Below are 15,272 nucleotides of genomic sequence, written 5' to 3'. Positions count from 1 at the left end.
CAGTAGTCAACTGGAATGCCCGGCTCTTCACCACTGGAGCCTCTGCCTTGCCCTGTCGGCCATCAGTGATCCGCAGGATTGTTGGAGTTGGCGCCTTCACTGGCGCTGATGTTGTTGTCAACTGGGGGCAGTTGGCCTTCTTGTGGCCCTTCTGGTTGTAGTGGAAACATAGCAACTCAGACGTTTGAATAACCGGTGCAGGGGTAGTACAATCCCCGCTGAAATGCCCCGTCTTTCCGCACTTGTAGCAGCCCAACGATCCCAATCTACACGCCCCCTTGTGTGGCCTGCCGCATTTCATGTAGCGGCCCGGTCCTGACTGGCCTTTCGGACTACCGTCTGATCCTTTGGGCTTCTTCCACGAAGCCCAGTCGTCTGACCCTCCTCTATCTTTCTTTTCCTGACATGCTCCAGATCAATCTCCCTCTCCCTTGCCCTAGTAATCATGGAATCCAGGGTAGGGCACGCTGAAAAACTAACATGCTCCCGAATGTCGGCCCGTAGAATGTTGTGGTAACGGGTCCTCTTTATATCCTCATGTCCCACATATTGGGGCACCAGCAATGCCCTCTCCCGGAACTTGGCAGTGATCTCCGCAACAGTCTCCGTAGTCTATCTCATGTCCAAAAACTCTCTGGCCAGATGCTGAAGCTCTACAGCTGGCACAAACTCTGCTCGGAATCGGGTCACAAAATCTAACCATGTCATAGCCTAAACAGCCGAGGCTCCCAGAGAGTCACCAACCGACTACCACCAATCCCTGGCCCGGTCCCTCAAACACCTGCTGCAAATCGTACCTTCGACCCCTTGGGGCAGAAGCTGGTCAGCTGCGCAGACTCAATGTCCGCAATCCATCGTCTGGCAGCAATGGGGTCCTTCGCCCCATGGAAATCCGGTGCACCACTGCTCCCGAAGTCCTTAAAGGACAGTGTGCGGGATCCTGACTGGCCAGACACCATGTCACTCCTAAACGCCCTGATGCGATCCTCCATCAGCTCGACTATCCCTTCCTTGATCGACCCGAAGATGATGGGGGTCGACTCAAGGATGCCTCTGGTGATCTCTGACGCGATGAACTCGCGTAGCCTCTCATCTACTGGCTCATAACCTGATCCCAAACCCGATCCCTCTCCTGAACTGCCAACTACTGGCCTCTGCCGTAGTACCACCCTTCTGCAAAACATAATACCAACCGTTAGTGATACCGATACATCTCGAGGGATCACATCCACCACAAGTTCCCTGGTCTTGTCTCAGCCTTCCTCAATTTAGGTACGCATCCTCTGCTTTTAGTAGTACGGGCCCATACTACCTTCCACGTCTATCCGTACCTTCCTCAAGGACTGCCTTGACTCCACCAAGTCCCCTTTTACCACTGTTGATTCTCTGTTATTCTCATTTTAGGCTTACCCTAGGGAAAATCTCTAACTCCACCCCAAACCGGGCCTCAGCTGCTGAAAGCCTCCTTGTAATGCCAATTAGCCATTACCTGAATACCATCACATGTGAAGAGGCTCAGATAATCCTTCGAGTAACAGACTCGTCCCTACAATGGTTAGACTCAGACAAGAGCTGCGCAATAGGGCCAAATCCAACACTCTGAGATTATTCAACCCTGATCACATGTGACGTGACGTATTCACCTAATGGCTAACTCCCATCACTCAGAGTCCCACAAAGCACAAAGCAAGCGACATTTGGATGCAGGAAAGCTACTCAAGAAAATCTGTCCTCATAATAAGAAGCTGACCTAGCATATAATGTTAAGCTCATACTACCAGACATAACCTAAACAGGCTATCCTACTACTGTCTACTCAATACTAGCATGCGATTCTCATAAGCTGAAGCACATAAAGCAGGCACATAAGACATCATTCCTAGATCCTCAGTCCTATTCTAGCATGTTGTTCTACTGAAACTGATAAACATAAGATAACTGGTATGGTACTATGGGGAATACTTACTTGAGCTCGGCCGGTTGCGCACATCACACACTTGTTCCTTCTCAAAACTCTTTTATCTTAGATTTTAGAAAGTCATTTTCCTTGTAAAAATCTTTTAATCCCTTGGTTTGAGTCCACACACCCCCGAAGGTGTGTCCGAATCCCTCAAACCAGGGCTCTGATACCTGATGGTTTTTAGGTAAAACAAATAAACTAGAAAACAATTCCTAAGTTCACATGCAACCTACTTTGGATATATGTTTTAACTATTGAACATACAACTTTGAATTATAAAACAAGAACCCTAGAGGAGGAGGCTATTTTCGAAAATAGTAAAATAGGGTTAGGATTACATACCTTTCAATTGTTATAGCAAACAATTGATAATTCCCTTGATCTTAATCTTCTTGGAAGCCTAGCACCACAAGTGTAATGCCTCTAATGGAATCACACCCAAAACTTAGCAAGAAAGGAAAGTAGAAGAGAGAGGGGAGGGAGTATGCAATTTGGCCAGGGTTTCTTCCAAAGAAATCAGTGTCCTCAAATGTGAACCAGGAGGTGCCTTATATAGTTGAAGGATCTATGGTTAAGGGGAAACCCTAGTTATCCTTTGCTTAGGGCCTAAGCAAAACCCAAGGGCCTTATCTTGGACCCCTTGGATGAATTTTCTAGGGTTTCCCCTAGGGTTTTCGTCCACCTCCTTCCAAGGGGGTTCTGGATCCTTCCATTCAACTATCAGTTAATTGCAAACTAGTCCCTGCACTTTATAATTAATTCTTTTAACCCCAAAATTAATTCTAATTAATTCTTGGTTAAATATTAATTAAACATAATGATTTCTAATTAATATATTAATCTTTTAGCATATTAATAAAATCATTTATATTAATTTATTAATCTTATAATTAATTAATATCTCTCCTTTCATAATTTCTTTGTCCGGTTGCTAGGTTTGAGGGCAACCCAAAAGGACTGTGCTGCTATCAATTCAAGTACATACCATTTATAGTTATGGGTTTAGACACCTAATCCAACAATCTCCCACTTGGATAAGTCTGTAACTATAATTGCTAGTATGCCTTCTAAATTTGACCAGCAAATTGTAGCTTCCAAAAAGCTGCTGCCGAACTCTGACCCAGTCACTTACGTGTCCTAAGATAAGAGATCATATAATCCTTCGTTCTACAAGATATCCCTAGACAAAAGACATGGAATGTAATCAATCTCTTTGTCCAGAATCTATGTTTCCCGATTCCTGATTTGTGATGATGTAGGACTTCTAATTGAACACATCAATTTAGTCCTGGCTGGGCCCAGCACATAAGTCAACACCAAATCATCGAGGGGCCCATAGATATCGCTTTTCTGGTTAGGGAAAAGGAACGAATAAACGTTGAATCATATGCTTGTATCTTTTACTCATCAAATTATACATGAATATACGTTTTATAACACAAAGTTACCGATGCGTTTTCGTATCACCAATGCATGACCGACTCGAAATTACAACTCATATATCTTCGTTTCAAGATTATAAGATATTATCGTCTCAGTATTACTCGTGATGAATTCCATGAAGTAATACTCTAAGCGAGGGTTTATCCAATACTCGAATCTCAATTTCTGAGTACTCATGAACGTTGCAGCAAATCTATTGCCATGTCTATCCTTAGACAATCTGCAATCCAGTTCATGACAGTCTTGATTCACTACTTACTTCCAAAAGTACGAGCGACTGTGGAGTTTTGAATAATCTTATTATTTGGGAAGTAAAACATGCAAAAAATGAAACACAATAATAAACAATTGACAAAAGGTAGAACCCAAACTTATAATTAATACTTTATTATTTAATCACCAAAAGTCAATTACATTTACTTTGTTACAAGTTTCAGAACAAAACTAATCTAACTGCTAAAACTAATATCATCTTTCAGTCCTATGCTCCGAGCATGCTGAATATGCTTAGCCCTACTCAGACCCTTTGTGAGGGGATCTGCTGGGTTATCTTCAGATGACACCCTCTTCACTATAAGATGGCCTTCTTCTACTCTATGTCTGATGAAATGGTACTTTCTGTCGATATGTATGGTTTTACCATGATCTATCGGTTCCTTTGTCAAGGCAACCGCTCCTTCATTATTGCAGAACAGTTCCATAGGCTCCTGGATGGTTGGAACAACTTCGAGATCCCCGATGAAGTTCCTCAACCAAGCTACTTCTTTCGATACTTCACTTCCTGCTATGTACTCTGATTCACAAGTAGAATCAGCCACCGTATCTTGCTTGGAACTCTTCCAAGTAACTGCTCCTCCATTCAGTAAAAATACCCAGCCCGAATGAGAACGGAAGTTATCTTTATCCGTCTGAAAGCTGGCATGACTGCAACCATCTACTCTCAAAGTATCATTACCACCAAGCACAAGGACCCAGTCCTTCGTCCTTCGCAAATACTTGAGTATATTCTTTATGGCTATCCAATGAGCTCTACCTGGGTTTCCCTGATAGCGACTGACCATGCTCAAAGCAAAGGCCACATTAAGGCGAGTACATGTCATAGCGTACATGATCGATCCGACAGCGGAAGCATAAGGTACATGACTCATGTCATCTATTTCCTTATCTGTACTCGGGCATTGAGTCTTACTCAATTTGGTATTGCTCTGGATAGGTAGCTCTCCCTTCTTGGAATTTTCCATACTAAAACTCTTAAGTACCTTATCCAAGTATGTGCTCTGACTAAGTCCAATTAGTCTCTTCTTTCTATCTCTCAATATTCTAATCCCAAGAATATAGGCGGCTTCTCCAAGGTCTTTCATGGCAAAACACTTTCCAAGCCAAGACTTAACTTCATTCAAGGTTGGGACGTCATTACCAATGAGTAATATGTCATCGACATATAACACCAGAAAAGTTACTATACTCCCACTAGCCTTTATATACACACAAAACTCATCTTCACTTCTAGAGAAACCAAACTCTTTGACTTTCTCATGGAAGCAAAGATTCCAACTGCGAGATGCTTGTTTCAATCCATAAATGGATTTCTCAAGCTTGCATACTCTATTGGGAAACCTTGCATCAACAAAACCCTCTGGCTGACTCATGTAAACATCCTCAGCCAACTTCCCGTTAAGGAAGGAAGTCTTGACATCCATTTGCCAGATTTCATAGTCATGAAAGGCAGCTATGGCGAGCAATATCCTAATAGATGTAATCTTAGCTACTGGCGAAAAAGTCTCATCATAGTCAACCCCTGGGGTTTGAGTGAAACCTTTTGCAACCAGTCAAGCCTTGAATGTATGCACATTCCCATCCATGTCTGTCTTCTTCTTAAAGATCCATTTGCACCCAACTGTCTTACGACCTGGTGCACTATCAACCAAATTCCAAACTTGGTTGTCATACATGGACTTAATCTCGCTGTCCATTGCCTCTTTCCACTTGGAAGCCTCTGGGCATGCCATTGCTTCCTTATAAGTGACTGGTTCATCTAAGTTTACCAGTGTTCTGTCACTTATGAATGTGTCACCATCTGAAGTAATATGAAAACCATACAATTCAGGTGGCACACACCCTAGTGGATCTTCGAAGAGGTAATGATTTATCAACCGGTTCAACAGGAACTATTTCCTCTGGTTGAGTGCTAGTGTCATCTAAGGTTCCTTCATTGGTTGACTCTTGAATCTCTTCAAGGTCAATGGTACTCCCACTGTCCTCTTTGAATATGAGCTCTCTTTCTAGAAAGACTCCTCTTCGAGCTACAAACACCACGTTCTCACTAGGTCTGTAGAACAAATATTCAAAAGACTGCTTTGGGTAACCAATGAAAACACATTTCTCACTTCTAGCTGCTAGCTTGTCGTGAGTCTCTCGTCTTACGAAAGCTTCACAACCCCAGACTTTAATATGTGCTAATGAGGGAACTTTCCCTGTCCGCATTTCGTGAGGTGTTTTGGCAACCTTCTTTGTAGGGACAAGATTGAGGATGTGGGCGGCTGTCTCTAAGGCATACCCCCAGAAGTGAATAGGAAGCGATGCACGACTCATCATAGAACGAACCATGTCTAACAAGGTTCGATTACGCCTCTTAGCTACACCATTTAACTGTGGTGTCCTAGGAGGAGTCAATTGTGAGACTATCCCACATTCTTTCAGATAGTCGTTGAACTCGATACTAAGATACACCCCGCCTCTATCGGATCTAAGTATCTTTATCTTTCTGACAATTGATTTTCGACTTCATGTTTAAACTCTTTGAACTTTTCAAAGGTTTCTGACTTATGTTTGATCAAGTAGATGTAACCATATCTGCTATAATCATCAGTGAAAGTCACATAGAATCGATTAGCATCCCTTGTGGTTGATCTGAAGGGCCCACACACATCTGTGTGTATGAGATCCAGCAGACCTTCACCTCTTTCACAAGACCCTGTGAATGGTGATTTTGTCATCTTTCCCAAAAGACAAGACTCACACATATCATGTAATTTTAGGTCAAATGATTCCAACACTCCATGCTTTTGGAGTTGGGCTATGCGTTTCTTGTTAATGTGTCCAAGACGACAATGCCACAAGCATGCCTTGTCTACACTATTAGACAAGTCAATATTAAGTACACTATTTCCTAAGCTATCAACACAAGTCACTGTTTCATACACACCATCACAAGGTAAAGCTTCAAACACAAAAACACCATTCTTATAAACAGAAATTGAACCATTAAAATCATTAAAAGAATATTTAAAACCTTGTTTGAACAATGCATGAAATGAAATAATGTTTCTCGTCATCTCAGACGAATAGCAATAATTTAGTAAATCTAATCTAACATCATTACTGAGCAAAAGTTGATAAACTACGATATTGGTAACTAATGATGACTTTCTGTTCCCCATGATCAAGTTTATCCTCCCATGCTCTATCTCCTCACTTTCCCTTAGCCCCTGCAAATCAGAACATATATGAAAATCACATCCTGTATCAAGGACCCATGAACGAGAAGATAATGAGTTATTAGCAGAAATAGTGTAAATACATGCCGAGGATGGCTTCACTTTGCCATCCTTGATATCTTGCAGATATTGTGGGCAAGATCTCTTCCAATGCCCCTTTTGATTGCACTAAAAGCAAACGGCCTCTTTTGGATCAGAAACTTGGGGAGTGGAACCATTAGGCTTAGCCTTTGGGCCATTACTAGATGACACAGCTTGAGCCTTTCTCTTCCAATTTTGCTTGGGAGGACCTTTCCTCTTCCTCCCCTTTCCTTGTCCAATGGCCAAGACAGGGGCACTTGCAGGTGTGGAGGCTATACTTTTACCCTTCATCCCTGCCTCAGCTGTCTGCAACAAGTTGTGCAATTGGGCCAATGTCTGCTCAGTGTTGTTCAAATGGTAAGTTAAGATAAACTGACCATAACAATCAGGCGATGAGTTCAAGACCATGTCAATGGCCAATTCCTCATCGAAGTGAATTTTGAGCTTGACCAAACGCTCTATGTAGCGTTGCATTCTTTGCACATGAGATACAACAGATTCCCCCTCTTTCATCTTGCAAGCCATGAGTGACTTGACTACTTCAAACTTTTCTTGACGAGCTCACTTATGGTACTTTTCCATAAGGTCCTTGTTCATCTCAAAAGGCCAGTAGTCCTCATAGTACCTCTGTAGTTTTGAGGACATGGTTACGACCATGATGCATGCCACTTTGGTAGCATCATCATAGTGCTTCTTGTAGGCAGCATACTCTTCGGGAGTGGCTTTGGACTCATCAAGTTCTTTGAGCTCCTTCTCAAGGACATACTCTTTGTCCTCGAATCTAAGCGCCATCTTGATGTTACACATCCAGTCGTTATAGTTTGAGCCATCCATAACGACTTTAGAGCAGATGTTGAGTAAAGAGAAGTTGTGGCTGGAGGATGATGAAGCAGAAGTGTTTCCAGGAGTAGACATCTGAAAAGAAATATAGTTTTAGTTAGATTTCATGACACCTCAATATAATAACCCAAATATATCATATCAAGGTTAGGACCCAACTATGACGATTTACAACTTAGAAATGGGATGCCGAAACCCAAGTTCAAATCTCATAAAGGTAGGTGAATGACGATTCACCAATTCCATCATTAGACAAATAAATGAAGTGAAATTCCTAATTCTTTTGAGATACATGAAATTTTTTTAATGGAATGTTTTAACCTCGGATTATGCTCTACTATTTGTGACTGGGATACCGAACATCACAAACTAGATGTGAATAACCATGCAAATGTGCTTGGTAACCTTATTGTCTTTATCATTAACTATTGATGTGCCACTAAACCACACACGCTCCATTAAAATGATAATTATAAGATACCCATTACTACTCTTTATTAGTGTCTATTAGTGTGCCAGTTATCCACACACGCTCCACCAACGACCAATAAAGCATAATGTGCAATTTCATGGATTAGCATACTTTTCACATTTTTACTAAAGCAACTAGAGTTGGGATTTTGGAAAAATAATGTTCTAGTACTTTCTTTAATAGCATTATAATTTTAATGAGAAGTAGTTGTCCTATCAAATCCGTTCTGCTAACGACCCTCCACTAATCAAGGAAGTTGTGGGTGAGAGTGGACACCCATTCAACTACCATTTTATAGGCAGTTTTCTTATACCCCCTTATAGACTAGCTTCGTGAATGAGACATACTAGCGATTTGACTGACCATATTCTTATACATATATAATATTTAACTTTTAATTATAATATATATAAGGTGTGTTTTAAAACATTTTAAAACTCCAAGGGTTTATATAAATTTCGAAATTTAAACTTATAAATTTTAAATTTAAATAAACCAATTAACTAGATTTAAGATTTATTTGTTAATTAACTTTTAATTAATTTATAAAATCTTGTAAGGATTATCTAATTAAATTAATCAATTAATTTAATCCTAATCCTTATCCCTCTAAATTTCGAAAATTAGGGTAAGGATAAATACCAAATTAATCTAATTAAGTAACAATTATCCAAAACAAGAAACCCTAAAATACCTAGCATATTTCGAAATTTACAAGGGAGGAGGCTAGGGTTTTCAAAACCCTAACCCTAATTTTGAGTAGGGTTCTTTGGAGGCTAGGGTTTTCGAAAACCCTTTGATCCACAACCCTAAAAAATCGAAAAAATGGCCTTTAGGGTTTAATAGCTATAAACCCTAATTTGCAATTCAACAATTATAGCAATTCAATTTAAAACAAACAATGGCTCTGATACCACTGATGGTTTTTAGGTAAAACAAATAAACTAGAAAACAATTCCTACGTTCACATGCAACCTACTTTGGATCTATGTTTTAACTATTGAACATACAACATTGAATTGTAAAACAAGAACCCTAGAGGAGGAGGCTATTTTCGAAAATAGTAAACTAGGGTTAGGAGTTACATACCTTTCAATTGTTATAGCAAACAATTGATAATTCCCTTGATCTTGATCTTGATCTTCTTGGAAGCTTAGCACCACAAGTGTAATGCCTCTAATGGAATCACACCCAAAACATAGCAAGAAAGGAAAGTAGAAGAGAGAGGGGAGGGAGTATGCAATTAGGCCAGGGTTTCTTCCAAAGAAATCAGTGTCCTCAAATGTGAACGAGGAGGCTCCTTATATAGTTGAAGGATCTAGGGTTTAGGGGAAACCCTAGTTATCCTTTGCTTAGGGCCTAAGCAAAACCTAAGGGCCTTATCTTGGACCCCTTGGACGAATTCTCTAGGGTTTATCCTAGGGTTTTTGTCCACCTCCTTCCAAGGGGGTTCTGGATCCTTCCATTCAACTACCAGTTAATTGCAAACTAGTCCCTGCACTTTATAATTAATTCTTTTAACCCAAAATTAATTCTAATTAATTTTTGGTTAAATATTAATTAAACATAATGATTTCTAATTAATATATTAATCTTTTAACATATTAATAAATTCATTTATATTAATTTATTAATCTTATAATAAATTAATATCTCTCCTTTCATAATTTCCTTGTCCGGTTGCTAGGTTTGAGGGCAACCTAAAATGACTGTGCTGCTATCAATTCAAGTACATACCAATTATAGTTATGGGCTTAGACACCTAATCCAACAATACCAACTTGTAACGACCCAATTCTCACGTCCAAAAATTTCATTTTAGATTAAGTGATTTGCAAAACATTTGTAAAAGAATATCATCCGATCATATCATTTAATAAAAACATGTCTCGTTTCTAGAAACCGAATCGTAAAACATAATAATGTTAGAGTACAAATCCCAAAATAACTTATAGTGCGGAAAACAAAGAGTGTGTGTATGATGTGTCGCTACCGTGCCAGGTCCTTCCCCTTCGCTGAAGAGGTACCTGAAACCAACACTGTAAACTGTAAGCACGAAGCATAGTGAGTTCCCCCATCGTAACATAACCCCTATAATCACATAGCATACATACTGCTGGGAAATTCTGGGGTGTCCGACCTACCCGATACGGCCATTTTGGGGTGCCGACCTACCCATGCGGCCATTCTGGGGTGCCGTCCTACCCATGCGACCTTTCTGGGGTGCCGTCCTGCCCATGTCATGCCATTCTGGGGTGCTGACCTACCCGTCGGTCCTAACAACCGACCCTCGGGGACTATTCCACCCCTTACTGCCACTATCACATATTTCATAACGTAAACATACTATCAGGCATATCTGGGGTGTTCGAACTACCCTTCGGTCCTAACAACCGAACATGGGGACTATTCCCCTCCTACTACCGCTATCACATATAACATATCATGCCAGCATATAAACATATCAACACATATTATCAGACATATATGGGGTGTCTGACCTACCCTTCGGCCCTAACAACCGAACTCTACTACTATCACATATAACATATCATGCCAGCATATAACATATCAAGTAGCAGCAAACCTAGATTATATCACAAAAACAATCATCTAACATACAATTCCTACTGGTGGGCCGACATTGTGGCCGTAGACCCACCGCTACTGGAAGGTAACTCACCTCGTAGTAGCTGTTGATGTGTGCGGGAATCCTCTGATTGTTGCCGTTGCTGCTCCAGAAATCCTCTGACTATAATTCCCACAAAACACTTAGTCATACACTGCTAACTGCTCTTAGGTTAAAATAACCATTTTACCCCTGACCAAATCAAAGTCAAAGTCAACTTCTAGTTGACCTGAATCGCCGAGTTGGCTCGCCAACTCGTCGAGTCCCTATCCTTCCATTTGTCCTTATACACGTCTCTACTCGTCGAGTTAGGCGATGAGTCGACGAGTTTTCCTTCTAATGAACATCGAGTGAATCTTTATCCGACTCACCGAGTTGTATGAACAACTCGTCGAGTTCATCTTCAACTGATACACAGGTCCTGTCCTTGACTCGCCGAGTTGTATGAACAACTCATTGAGTTCATCTTCATCCTTAAGAAGATTGCATTGGACTCGCCGAGTCTACTCATGCACTCGCCGAGTCCCATGAACTTCCAGAACAATGGCTTAGTCCAGAACGTTGGGTCACTCCCCGGGACCCCGTAAAACCTTTCCACACTCAACTGGGTCCTCATGACCCTCAACTGATACGGGACAGAAGCCTAGGACTCGCCGAGTCCAAGAATGGACTCGTCGAGTTGGTCACATCCATTCACTAGATCCTCGATTTCTGATGTACAACCCTTGATCAAAAGACAGATCTATGCTTCTACAATCGATCTAGCACGTAAAGTTACAACCTTTACGTTTTTGCATGGGAGTTTGAGCTCAAAAGGTCCTTAAACAAGCTCTTTTAAAGCATGGGGCCCTCTTTGAGTGCAAGAGCCACTCCTTTCTGCCTTGTAACCCCTCTAAGGGCCTAGATCTGAAACATCAACCCCTAACCATGCTTGCAATCATGGTTGGTGACCAAAATGGCTTAGAAAAGCCCTAAAACTCCACAAAATGGGATCTATCAAAAGTACAAACAAGATATAGACTTTATACCTTCTGTAGACTGTAAATGATGCTCAAAATCGGATCCTTCTAGCCTCCTCTTGATCCTTCAAGCTTTTCCTTCCTTCCTTGGGTCACAAATAACCAAAATCACTCCAAATGCCTTAGATTGCTTCAATAACGGCTAGGGTTTGCTATGGGGGTCTTCTGGGAGCAAATGGGATGAAGGAGGCCGAGTTAAGGTGTTTAAATAGAGTGCAAACCCTCGGATTAGGGTTTTTGTCCAAACAGGGCCTATTCGCCGAGTCCGAGACCCGACTCGTCGAGTCCACTACTTAAACCCCGTGTCTCATCCCGCTTCTACTCGGCGAGTTGGTCCTTCAACTTGCCGAGTCTAAGGCCAAAATGCAAAACATTTTAAAGAATTAATAAAAGAATACGTACCAAGAACCAGGTGATACAGATACAAGAAAATGTTTTGAAAAAGTATTAGGTGTTCGACACGGACATATCAGAGGAATTGGGCGTAAACCTCCTACCGTTGTGTCTATGTACGATCAGGAACAACCAATGGCACAAGAACCACCACAATCACAAGTAATTGTTTGTTTAAGTTGAAAAGTATAATTCTACAATGGAAAACGAAAAAAAGTAGTATGCTATAATGATATGTTGGTAATTGTGTGTTTAGTCTATAGTACAATGCTATAATCGAAAGTAGAACGCTATAATGATATGTTGGTTACGGTTTGATATGTTGTAGTTTGGTGATTTTTGGAAAGTAGAATGCTATAATGATATGTTGGTTATAGTTTGATATGTTGATATTTTGTAGTTTGGTAATTTTTGGAAAGTAGAATGTTATAATGATATGTTGGTTATGGTTTGATATGTTGATATTTTGTAGTTTGGTAATTTTTTGAAAGTAGAATGCTATAATGATATGTTGTTTATAGTTTGATATGTTGATATTTTGTAGTTTGATAATTTTTGGAAAGTAGAATGCTATAATGATATGTTGGTTATGGTTTGATATGTTGATATTTTGTAGTTTGATAATTTTTAGAAAGTAGAATTCTATAATGGTATGTTGGTTATGGTTTGATATGTTGATATTTTGTAGTTTGGTAAATTTTGGAAAGTAGAATACTATAATGTTATGCTGGTTATAGATATGTTGGTATTTTTTATTTTGGTAATTTTTGAAAAGTATAATACTATTATGATATGTTGGTAATATATTTTGTTTTCTTTATAGTTGGAAATGCTGCAAATGATATTGAAAGACCCGACATGTTCTGCAGCATTTGAAAAGTGGTTTCATTGATTGCCACCACCAAATAATGAAGGAAATGATGAGAGTGATGACGATGAGTATAAATTTTAGGATTTTATGAAATGTTTGTTTAGAAGAATACTTTAGGTTGTATGAACTAATATTTTGGATTGTGGATCAATATTTTATAAAAGTTATATTGTTTTTGGTTGTGTATGAGTTAATTGTAACAAATTTTATAAATGCGTAATAGATTTTATAAAATTGTGGAGGAATATTTTATAAAATTTTAACAGATTTTATAAATGTTATATTGTTTTTTTTATAACTTTAATATTAAATAAACCAAAAAAAAAAAAAAAAAAAACAGTTTTTGCGGCAACGCCTTTAGCGGCGACGACATAGAAGTATTAGCGGCGATTTTGAAGAATTAGTGGTGACAAGTCAATAGCGGCGACATGTTTGTATTAGCGGCGACTAACAAGGCATTAGTGACGAAACATTAGCGGCGACGTATTTGCAGCGACATGTCACCGCTAATACCTTTGGCGGTGACACCCGCTATCTTTTGCAGCGACGGGCGTCGCCGCTAATGTCCACATTTCTTGTATTGTACACATGAAGCCTTGCTGGGAATCGACTAGAAAAAAAACGTTTCCTCTATGATCGACGTCCCTTTGCTTGTCGATATTTTTTTCAAACTTCAATTGATTGCTATACATTAACTTGTTCAAAAAACATTGAGGTTTTTATTTATTTATTTTTTTGGTACGTTTTTTGGCATTTTAATTTTAAAACCAAACTATAGCTATTTTTCTTTTTATTATCGACAGTGGGCATCAAACAAAGAAAAATAAAGAAACTAGATGTTTCCTGCCTTTCCATTAACGAGGGATTGTAGACATATATTTTTTTGTTTGTTTCCTTTTCATAACCCAAAAAGCAACACAAAATGAGTATTTTTTGCATTTATATTTCCGTGTTTGTGAGTCTCATCGAATCTAATGCACGAAACTAATTCCAATTATCAATTTTCGGTTCTAACCAATTTGATACCCACTTTACACGGTCCAATACCCGAAACCGAACCAGAACCAACTCCACTGTAGCGGTCGTGTTTCGGGTCTCCAAAGCCTTCAATTTGGACTCCATGTATAAGTTCAATCGGGCCGGGTTTGAAACCACTTTCCTCATTAATTGCAACTAATGATGTGACATTTTTTGCTGCCTTGATGGTAAAGTGCACAAAGTAAACAGTAAAATACAATCTTACCAAAAAGGCATGGGCAACTTTATTAGATTACTTCCTTGCCGATATAGCATTTTTTGTTGACATGGTTATTAAGTCTTCAATCATTGCAGGATCCATCTTTATCCCGACTTAACCTAAAGACTCAAAAAATTTATTTCCTCATACGAAATTGACATCTTGACACTTTAGCATATAATTTCTCTTCTTTCAATGTCATGAGTACACATCTTAGATGCTCTTTATGCTCCTCTATCGTCTTTGAATAAATAAGAATGCCGTCTATAAATATTATCACAAACATATCAAGATACGATTTACAAATCCAATTCATAAGGCCCATAAAAATTGCGGACACGTTGGTTAAGTCGAAAGGCATCACCAAGAATTGAAAGTGGCTTTATCTAGTTCGGAAAGTTGCATTCTCTACATCATCATCTCCTACTTTCAACTCATGATAACCAGTTCGAAGATCAATATTTGACAAATATCTTCTCATTTCACTACAATTGATCAAAGAGATCACTTTTAGGCACGTCGTTTACACCTAAACAAATAATAAAGGTGACCGCTTTATTGCACTAATGGGTTGCACAACTAAGCATAGTTGAATCCACGGGGACACAACCTGAAAGTCAATTTCTTTTTGCATTGGACATAGTTACTACTCCAAACAAAAATAAAAAAAGAGGGTTTTATTTAGTATTAAAACATAAGTAAATATAAAATTGAAAAAAAATAAAGTGCTGTGACTCTCATAATTTTACAATTAATCTAAATATGGTTATTTAACAAGTGTTCTATCTAAGCTGATATTTAAAACTACTAATAAGTTCTAACATGTTTTC

This window comes from Lactuca sativa, chromosome 2 (assembly GCF_002870075.4).
Source record: "Lactuca sativa cultivar Salinas chromosome 2, Lsat_Salinas_v11, whole genome shotgun sequence".
Classification (NCBI taxonomy): Eukaryota; Viridiplantae; Streptophyta; class Magnoliopsida; order Asterales; family Asteraceae; genus Lactuca; species Lactuca sativa.
Note: the sequence above shows the minus strand (reverse complement) of the source record.